The sequence below is a fragment of the Rhinoderma darwinii genome, unplaced genomic scaffold (assembly GCF_050947455.1).
Source record: "Rhinoderma darwinii isolate aRhiDar2 unplaced genomic scaffold, aRhiDar2.hap1 Scaffold_1016, whole genome shotgun sequence".
Lineage (NCBI taxonomy): Eukaryota > Metazoa > Chordata > Amphibia > Anura > Rhinodermatidae > Rhinoderma > Rhinoderma darwinii.
In genome coordinates, this window is record NW_027461897.1 from 44,454 (window position 1) to 55,008 (window position 10,555).

Here is a 10,555-nt window from a genome sequence, read left to right on the forward strand (position 1 = left end):
ACACACCCACGTACCACCTCCACACACCCACGTACCCCCTCCACACACCCACGTACCACCTCCACATACCCACGTACCACCTCCACACCCACGTACCACCTCCACACACCCACGTACCACCTCCAGACCCCACCGTCCCCCTCCACACACCCACGTACCCCCTCCAGACCCCACCGTCCCCCTCCACACACCCACCGTCCCCCTCCACACACCCACGTACCCCCTCCAGACCCCACCGTCCCCCTCCACACACCCACCTATCCCCTCCAGACCCAACCGTCCCCCTCCACACACCCACCTATCCCCTCCAGACCCAACCGTCCCCCTCCACACACCCACCTATCCCCTCCAGACCCAACCGTCCCCTCCAGAGCCCACCGTCCCCCTCCACACACCCCACCGTCCCCCTCCACACACCCACGTACCCCCTCCACACCCCACCGTCCCCCTCCACACACCCACGTACCCCCTCCACACACCCACGTACCCCCTCCACACACCCACGTACCACCTCCACACACCCACGTACCACCTCCACACACCCACGTAACCCCTCCACACACCCACGTACCCCCTCCACACACCACCGTCCCCCTCCACACACCCACGTACCCCCTCCACACACCACCGTCCCCCTCCACACACCCACGTACCCCCTCCAGACCCCACCGTCCCCCTCCACACACCCACGTACCCCCTCCAGACCCCACCGTCCCCCTCCACACACCCCCTCCACACACCCCACCATCCCCCTCCACACACCCACGTACCCCCTCCACATACCCACGTACCACCTCCACACCCCACCGTCCCCCTCCACACACCCACGTACCACCTCCACACCCCACCGTCCCCCTCCACACACCCACGTACCACCTCCACACCCCACCGTCCCCCTCCACACACCCACGTACCCCCTCCAGACCCCACCGTCCCCCTCCACACACCCACGTACCCCCTCCACACACCCACATACCCCCTCCAGACCCCACCGCCCCCCTCCACACACCCCACCATCCCCCTCCACACACCCCACCATCCCCCTCCACACACCCACGTACCCCCTCCGGACCCCACCGTCCCCCTCCACACACCCACGTACCCGCTCCGGACCCCACCGTCCCCCTCCGGACCCCACCGTCCCCCTCCACACATCCACCGTCCCCCTCCACACACCCACGTACCCCCTCCACACACCCCACCGTCCCCCTCCACACACCCCACCGTCCCCCTCCACACACCCACGTACCCCCTCCACACACCCCACCGTCCCCCTCCACACACCCCACCGTCCCCCTCCACACACCCACGTACCCCCTCCACACACCCCACCGTCCCCCTCCACACACCCCACCGTCCCCCTCCACACACCCCACCGTCCCCCTCCACACACCCACGTGCCCCCTCCACACACCCCACCGTCCCCCTCCACACACCCCACCGTCCCCCTCCACACACCCACGTACCCCCTCCACACACCCCACCGTCCCCCTCCACACACCCCACCGTCCCCCTCCACACACCCCACCGTCCCCCTCCACACACCCCACCGTCCCCCTCCACACACCCCACCGTCCCCCTCCACACACCCACGTGCCCCCTCCAGACCCCACCGTCCCCCTCCACACACCCACGTCCCCCCTCCACACACCCACGTGCCCCCTCCAGACCCCACCGTCCCCCTCCAGACCCCACCGTCCCCCTCCACACACCCCACCGTCCCCCTCCACACACCCCACCGTCCCCCTCCACACACCCACGTGCCCCCTCCAGACCCCACCGTCCCCCTCCACACACCCACGTCCCCCCTCCACACACCCACGTGCCCCCTCCAGACCCCACCGTCCCCCTCCACACACCCACGTACCCCCTCCACACACCCCACCGTCCCCCTCCACACACCCACGTGCCCCCTCCAGACCCCACCATCCCCCTCCACACACCCACGTACCCCCTCCACACACCCCACCGTCCCCCTCCACACACCCACGTACCCCCTCCAGACCCCACCGTCCCCCTCCACACACCCACGTACCCCCTCCACACACCCCACCGTCCCCCTCCACACACCCACGTGCCCCCTCCAGACCCCACCATCCCCCTCCACACACCCACGTACCCCCTCCACACACCCCACCGTCCCCCTCCACACACCCACGTACCCCCTTCAGACCCCACCGTCCCCCTCCACACACCCACGTACCCCCTCCAGACCCCACCGTCCCCCCACCACACACCCACGTGCCCCCTCCAGACCCCACCGTCCCCCTCCACACACCCACGTGCCCCCTCCAGACCCCACCGTCCCCCTCCACACACCCACGTCCCCCCTCCACACACCCACGTGCCCCCTCCAGACCCCACCGTCCCCCTCCAGACCCCACCGTCCCCCTCCACACACCCCACCGTCCCCCTCCACACACCCCACCGTCCCCCTCCACACACCCACGTGCCCCCTCCAGACCCCACCGTCCCCCTCCACACACCCACGTCCCCCCTCCACACACCCACGTGCCCCCTCCAGACCCCACCGTCCCCCTCCACACACCCACGTACCCCCTCCACACACCCCACCGTCCCCCTCCACACACCCACGTGCCCCCTCCAGACCCCACCATCCCCCTCCACACACCCACGTACCCCCTCCACACACCCCACCGTCCCCCTCCACACACCCACGTACCCCCTCCAGACCCCACCGTCCCCCTCCACACACCCACGTACCCCCTCCACACACCCCACCGTCCCCCTCCACACACCCACGTGCCCCCTCCAGACCCCACCATCCCCCTCCACACACCCACGTACCCCCTCCACACACCCCACCGTCCCCCTCCACACACCCACGTACCCCCTTCAGACCCCACCGTCCCCCTCCACACACCCACGTACCCCCTCCAGACCCCACCGTCCCCCCACCACACACCCACGTGCCCCCTCCAGACCCCACCGTCCCCCTCCACACACCCACGTCCCCCCTCCACACACCCACGTACCCCCTCCAGACCCCACCGTCCCCCTCCACACACCCACGTACCCCCTCCACACACCCACGTACCCCCTCCAGACCCCACCGTCCCCCCACCACACACCCATGTACTCTCTTCCATTCTTTTATCGTAGGTGTGTGGTCATGTTTAGAGTGTCAGCTCCTGGGGACAGGGATCAGGATTGTGTGCAGCGCTGGAGGACGAGTTATCATCATGAATAATGGGAGAGAGCGGAACACAAACGTCTCACAGGTCCCCAGATGTCTCGCTGGCTGCCTCCGTCTCCGTCCGACTCTCGCTGTCTATCTCCCTGTCCGTCTCTCTCGCTGTCTATCTCCCTGTCCGTCTCTCTCGCTGTCTATCTCCCTGTCGCCGCCCGTCTCTCAGGCTCTGTCCGTCTCCCTGTCGCCGCCCGTCTCTCAGGCTCTGTCCGTCTCTCTCGCTGTCTATCTCCCTGTCGCCGCCCGTCTCTCAGGCTCTGTCCGTCTCTTTCGCTGTCTCTCAGGCTCTGTCCGTCTCTCTCGCTGTCTATCTCACTGTCACCGCCCGTCTCTCAGGCTCTGTCCGTCTCTCTCCCTGTCTATCTCCCTGTCCGTCTCTCTCCCTGTCCGTCTCTCTCGCTGTCTATCTCCCTGTGGCCGCCCGTCTCTCAGGCTCTGTCCGTCTCTCTCCGTACTCACCGGTATCGGGAACATGCCTGTCTTCCTCTGGTCATTTGACTGCGCAGACTCAATAGTGACCACACCCCCGACCTGCAGTAGGTCGTAGACGCGAGGTCAGCTGATCTGTGTGCACCACGTGATCAAGCGTACGAGAGAAAGCAAACTAGGAAGCGGCGGGAAAGATGAAACTGAAGTGAATGACAGACCCCTGACGAAGGAGCCCCGCCCCCTGACTGAGGAGTCCCGCCCCGTGACGGAGGAGCACCGCCCCTAACGAAGGAGCCCCGCCCCCTGACAGAGGAGCCCCGCCCCCTGACGAAGGAGCACCGTCCCCCTGACTGAGGAGCCCCGCCCCTGACGGAGGAGCCCCGCCCCTGTCTGACGTCACTGCTGTGATCTCCTGTCATTCCGTTGTCCTGCTCCCTGTTCACACCTGCGTTTGGCCACGCCGCAGAACAAGGGAACACCACAAGCAACGGTTCTGTGTATTCAGTGAGATTTGTTCTATTGGAGAGATTTGAATATTGGCAAATGATGAGTTCTGATATTGTGTCTGTATAATCTGAGCTTCAGATGCCCGGCTGTGGTGCGGCGGCTGCTCCGTCCGCACCGTGAAGGTTGGGTCGTTCTCCCAATGTATCCGACACCACATAGTCCGAGCGACGGTTCATAAAGGGTTTTATAGTCAGTTCCTCTTTAGTGATATTGGATCGGATTTTTAGGGATTTTCTTACTGAGAGTCGGGGGTTCAGGCGCCTCCCTGGAGTTTGGAATGAATCTCTTGCCGGCGCCGGACGCGGTGATGACCTTTCTTTTCTCCCGTCTTCTTGTGAGGCCACGATTCTTCTGAATGCGTTTTCAATTAGATCATTTGATTTCCTTTCTGTATAAACATTTACAAACTCTTCAAATAAGTCAGCGCGGCATGATGATATACGACAGGAGTCCGCACGGCATGATGATATACGACAGGAGTCCGCACGGCATGATGATATACGACAGGAGTCCGCACGGCATGATGATATAGGACAGGAGTCCGCACGGCATGATGATATACGACAGGAGTCCGCACGGCATGATGATATACGGCAGGAGTCCGCACGGCAGGATGATATACGACAGGAGTCCGCACGGCATGATGATATAGGACAGGAGTCCGCACGGCATGATGATATACGACAGGAGTCCGCACGGCATGATGATATACGACAGGAGTCCTCACGGCAGGATCATATACGACAGGAGTCCGCACGGCATGATGATATACGACAGGAGTCCTCACGGCAGGATCATATACGACAGGAGTCCGCACGGCATGATGATATACGACAGGAGTCCGCACGGCATGATGATATAGGGCAGGAGTCCGCACGGCATGATGATATACGGCAGGAGTCCGCACGGCATGATGATATACGGCAGGAGTCCTCACGGCATGATGATATACGACAGGAGTCCGCACGGCATGATGATATACGACAGGAGTCCGCACGGCATGATGATATACGACAGGAGTCCGCACGGCATGATGATATACGACAGGAGTCCGCACGGCATGATGATATACGGCAGGAGTCCGCACGGCATGATGATATACGACAGGAGTCCGCACGGCATGATGATATACGACAGGAGTCCGCACGGCATGATGATATACGACAGGAGTCCGCACGGCATGATGATATACGACAGGAGTCCGCACGGCATGATGATATACGACAGGAGTCCGCACGGCATGATGATATAGGACAGGAGTCCGCACGGCATGATGATATACGACAGGAGTCCGCACGGCATGATGATATACGGCAGGAGTCCGCACGGCAGGATGATATACGACAGGAGTCCGCACGGCATGATGATATAGGACAGGAGTCCGCACGGCATGATGATATACGACAGGAGTCCGCACGGCATGATGATATACGACAGGAGTCCTCACGGCAGGATCATATACGACAGGAGTCCGCACGGCATGATGATATACGACAGGAGTCCTCACGGCAGGATCATATACGACAGGAGTCCGCACGGCATGATGATATACGACAGGAGTCCGCACGGCATGATGATATAGGGCAGGAGTCCGCACGGCATGATGATATACGGCAGGAGTCCGCACGGCATGATGATATACGGCAGGAGTCCTCACGGCATGATGATATACGACAGGAGTCCGCACGGCATGATGATATACGACAGGAGTCCGCACGGCATGATGATATACGACAGGAGTCCGCACGGCATGATGATATACGACAGGAGTCCGCACGGCATGATGATATACGGCAGGAGTCCGCACGGCATGATGATATACGACAGGAGTCCGCACGGCATGATGATATACGACAGGAGTCCGCACGGCATGATGATATACGACAGGAGTCCGCACGGCATGATGATATACGACAGGAGTCCGCACGGCATGATGATATACGACAGGAGTCCGCACGGCATGATGATATACGACAGGAGTCCGCACGGCATGATGATATACGACAGGAGTCCGCACGGCATGATGATATACGACAGGAGTCCGCACGGCATGATGATATACGACAGGAGTCCGCACGGCATGATGATATACGGCAGGAGTCCGCGCGGCATGATGATATAGGGCAGGAGTCCGCACGGCAGGATCATATACGACAGGAGTCCGCACGGCATGATGATATACGACAGGAGTCCGCACGGCATGATGATATACGACAGGAGTCCTCACGGCAGGATCATATACGACAGGAGTCCGCACGGCATGATAATATAGGACAGGAGTCCGCACGGCATGATGATATACGACAGGAGTCCGCACGGCATGATGATATACGACAGGAGTCCGCACGGCATGATGATATACGACAGGAGTCCGCACGGCATGATGATATACGACAGGAGTCCGCACGGCATGATGATATACGACAGGAGTCCGCACGGCATGATGATATACGACAGGAGTCCGCACGGCATGATGATATACGACAGGAGTCCGCACGGCATGATCATATACGACAGGAGTCCGCACGGCATGATGATATACGACAGGAGTCCGCACGGCAGGATGATATACGACAGGAGTCCGCACGGCATGATGATATACGACAGGAGTCCTCACGGCAGGATCATATACGACAGGAGTCCGCACGGCATGATGACATACGACAGGAGTCCGCACGGCATGATGATATACGACAGGAGTCCGCACGGCATGATGACATACGACAGGAGTCCGCACGGCATCATGATATACGACAGGAGTCCGCACGGCATGATGACATACGACAGGAGTCCGCACGGCATGATGATATACGACAGGAGTCCGCACGGCATGATGATATACGACAGGAGTCCGCACGGCATGATGATATACGACAGGAGTCCGCACGGCATGATGATATACGACAGGAGTCCGCACGGCATGATGATATACGACAGGAGTCCGCACGGCATGATGATATACGACAGGAGTCCGCACGGCAGGATGATATACGACAGGAGTCCGCACGGCATGATGATATACGACAGGAGTCCTCACGGCAGGATCATATACGACAGGAGTCCGCACGGCATGATGACATACGACAGGAGTCCGCACGGCATGATGATATACGACAGGAGTCCGCACGGCATGATGACATACGACAGGAGTCCGCACGGCATCATGATATACGACAGGAGTCCGCACGGCATGATGACATACGACAGGAGTCCGCACGGCATGATGATATACGACAGGAGTCCGCACGGCATGATGACATACGACAGGAGTCCGCACGGCATGATGATATAGGGCAGGAGTCCGCACGGCATGATGATATACGACAGGAGTCCGCACGGCAGGATGATATACGGCAGGAGTCCGCACGGCAGGATGATATACGGCAGGAGTCCGCACGGCATGATGATATACGGCAGGAGTCCGCACGGCAGGATCATATACGACAGGAGTCCGCACGGCATGATGATATAGGGCAGGAGTCCGCACGGCATGATGACATACGACAGGAGTCCGCACGGCATCATGATATACGACAGGAGTCCGCACGGCAGGATGATATACGACAGGAGTCCGCACGGCATGATGATATACGACAGGAGTCCTCACGGCAGGATCATATACGACAGGAGTCCGCACGGCATGATGACATACGACAGGAGTCCGCACGGCATGATGATATACGACAGGAGTCCGCACGGCATGATGACATACGACAGGAGTCCGCACGGCATCATGATATACGACAGGAGTCCGCACGGCATGATGACATACGACAGGAGTCCGCACGGCATGATGATATACGACAGGAGTCCGCACGGCATGATGACATACGACAGGAGTCCGCACGGCATGATGATATAGGGCAGGAGTCCGCACGGCATGATGATATACGACAGGAGTCCGCACGGCAGGATGATATACGGCAGGAGTCCGCACGGCAGGATGATATACGGCAGGAGTCCGCACGGCATGATATACGGCAGGAGTCCGCACGGCAGGATCATATACGACAGGAGTCCGCACGGCATGATGATATAGGGCAGGAGTCCGCACGGCATGATGACATACGACAGGAGTCCGCACGGCATCATGATATACGACAGGAGTCCGCACGGCATGATGACATACGACAGGAGTCCGCACGGCATGATGATATACGACAGGAGTCCGCACGGCATGATGACATACGACAGGAGTCCGCACGGCATGATGATATAGGGCAGGAGTCCGCACGGCATGATGATATACGACAGGAGTCCGCACGGCATGATGACATACGACAGGAGTCCGCACGGCATGATGATATAGGGCAGGAGTCCGCACGGCATGATGATATACGACAGGAGTCCGCACGGCAGGATGATATACGGCAGGAGTCCGCACGGCAGGATGATATACGGCAGGAGTCCGCACGGCATGATGATATACGGCAGGAGTCCGCACGGCATGATGATATACGACAGGAGTCCTCACGGCAGGATCATATACGACAGGAGTCCGCACGGCATGATGACATACGACAGGAGTCCGCACGGCATGATGATATACGACAGGAGTCCGCACGGCATGATGACATACGACAGGAGTCCGCACGGCATCATGATATACGACAGGAGTCCGCACGGCATGATGACATACGACAGGAGTCCGCACGGCATGATGATATACGACAGGAGTCCGCACGGCATGATGACATACGACAGGAGTCCGCACGGCATGATGATATAGGGCAGGAGTCCGCACGGCATGATGATATACGACAGGAGTCCGCACGGCAGGATGATATACGGCAGGAGTCCGCACGGCAGGATGATATACGGCAGGAGTCCGCACGGCATGATGATATACGGCAGGAGTCCGCACGGCAGGATCATATACGACAGGAGTCCGCACGGCATGATGATATAGGGCAGGAGTCCGCACGGCATGATGACATACGACAGGAGTCCGCACGGCATCATGATATACGACAGGAGTCCGCACGGCATGATGACATACGACAGGAGTCCGCACGGCATGATGATATACGACAGGAGTCCGCACGGCATGATGACATACGACAGGAGTCCGCACGGCATGATGATATAGGGCAGGAGTCCGCACGGCATGATGATATACGACAGGAGTCCGCACGGCAGGATGATATACGGCAGGAGTCCGCACGGCAGGATGATATACGGCAGGAGTCCGCACGGCATGATGATATACGGCAGGAGTCCGCACGGCAGGATCATATACGACAGGAGTCCGCACGGCATGATGATATACGACAGGAGTCCGCACGGCATGATGATATACGGCAGGAGTCCGCACGGCATGATGATATACGACAGGAGTCCGCACGGCAGGATCATATACGTCAGGAGTCCGCACGGCATGATGATATAGGGCAGGAGTGCGCACGGCAGGATCATATACGACAGGAGTCCGCACGGCATGATGATATACGACAGGAGTCCGCACGGCAGGATCATATACGACAGGAGTCCGCACGGCAGGATGATATACGACAGGAGTCCGCACGGCAGGATGATATACGACAGGAGTCCGCACGGCATGATGATATACGGCAGGAGTCCGCACGGCAGGATGATATACGACAGGAGTCCGCACGGCAGGATGATATACGGCAGGAGTCCGCACGGCATTATGATATACGACAGGAGTCCGCACGGCATGATGATATACGACAGGAGTCCGCACCGCATGATGATATATGGCAGGAGTCCGCACGGCAGGATCATATACGACAGGAGTCCGCACGGCAGGATCATATACGACAGGAGTCCGCACGGCATGATGATATACGACAGGAGTCCGCACGGCATGATGATATACGACAGGAGTCCGCACGGCATGATGATATACGGCAGGAGTCCGCACGGCAGGATCATATACGACAGGAGTCCGCACGGCATGATGATATACGACAGGAGTCCGCACGGCATGATGATATACGACAGGAGTCCGCACGGCAGGATCATATATGACAGGAGTCCGCACGGCATGATGATATACGACAGGAGTCCGCACGGCATGATGATATACGACAGGAGTCCGCACGGCAGGATCATATACGACAGGAGTCCGCACGGCATGATGATATACGACAGGAGTCCGCACGGCATGATGATATACGGCAGGAGTCCGCACGGCATGATGATATACGGCAGGAGTCCTCACGGCATGATGATATACGGCAGGAGTCCTCACGGCATGATGATATACGGCAGGAGTCCTCACGGCATGATGATATACGGCAGGAGTCTGCACGGCAGGATGATATACGGCAGGAGTCCGCACGGCATTATGATATACGACAGGAGTCCGCACGGCATGATGATATACGACAGGAGTCCGCACGGCAGGATCATATATGACAGGAGTCCGCACGGCATGATGATATA

The 10,555-nt window shown here is 59.5% G+C and overlaps 1 long non-coding RNA gene across 1 annotated transcript in view; it reads right to left on the minus strand.

The window, feature by feature from the left end:
- Positions 1–3,830, minus strand: part of LOC142698248 (uncharacterized) — a 41,240-nt gene extending 37,410 nt beyond the window's left edge. The window contains exon 1 of the long non-coding RNA XR_012865741.1: positions 3,671–3,830. This is a non-coding gene — a long non-coding RNA (uncharacterized LOC142698248). The remainder of the gene's footprint in view (positions 1–3,670) is intronic.
- Between the last annotated feature and the right edge of the window lie 6,725 nt (positions 3,831–10,555).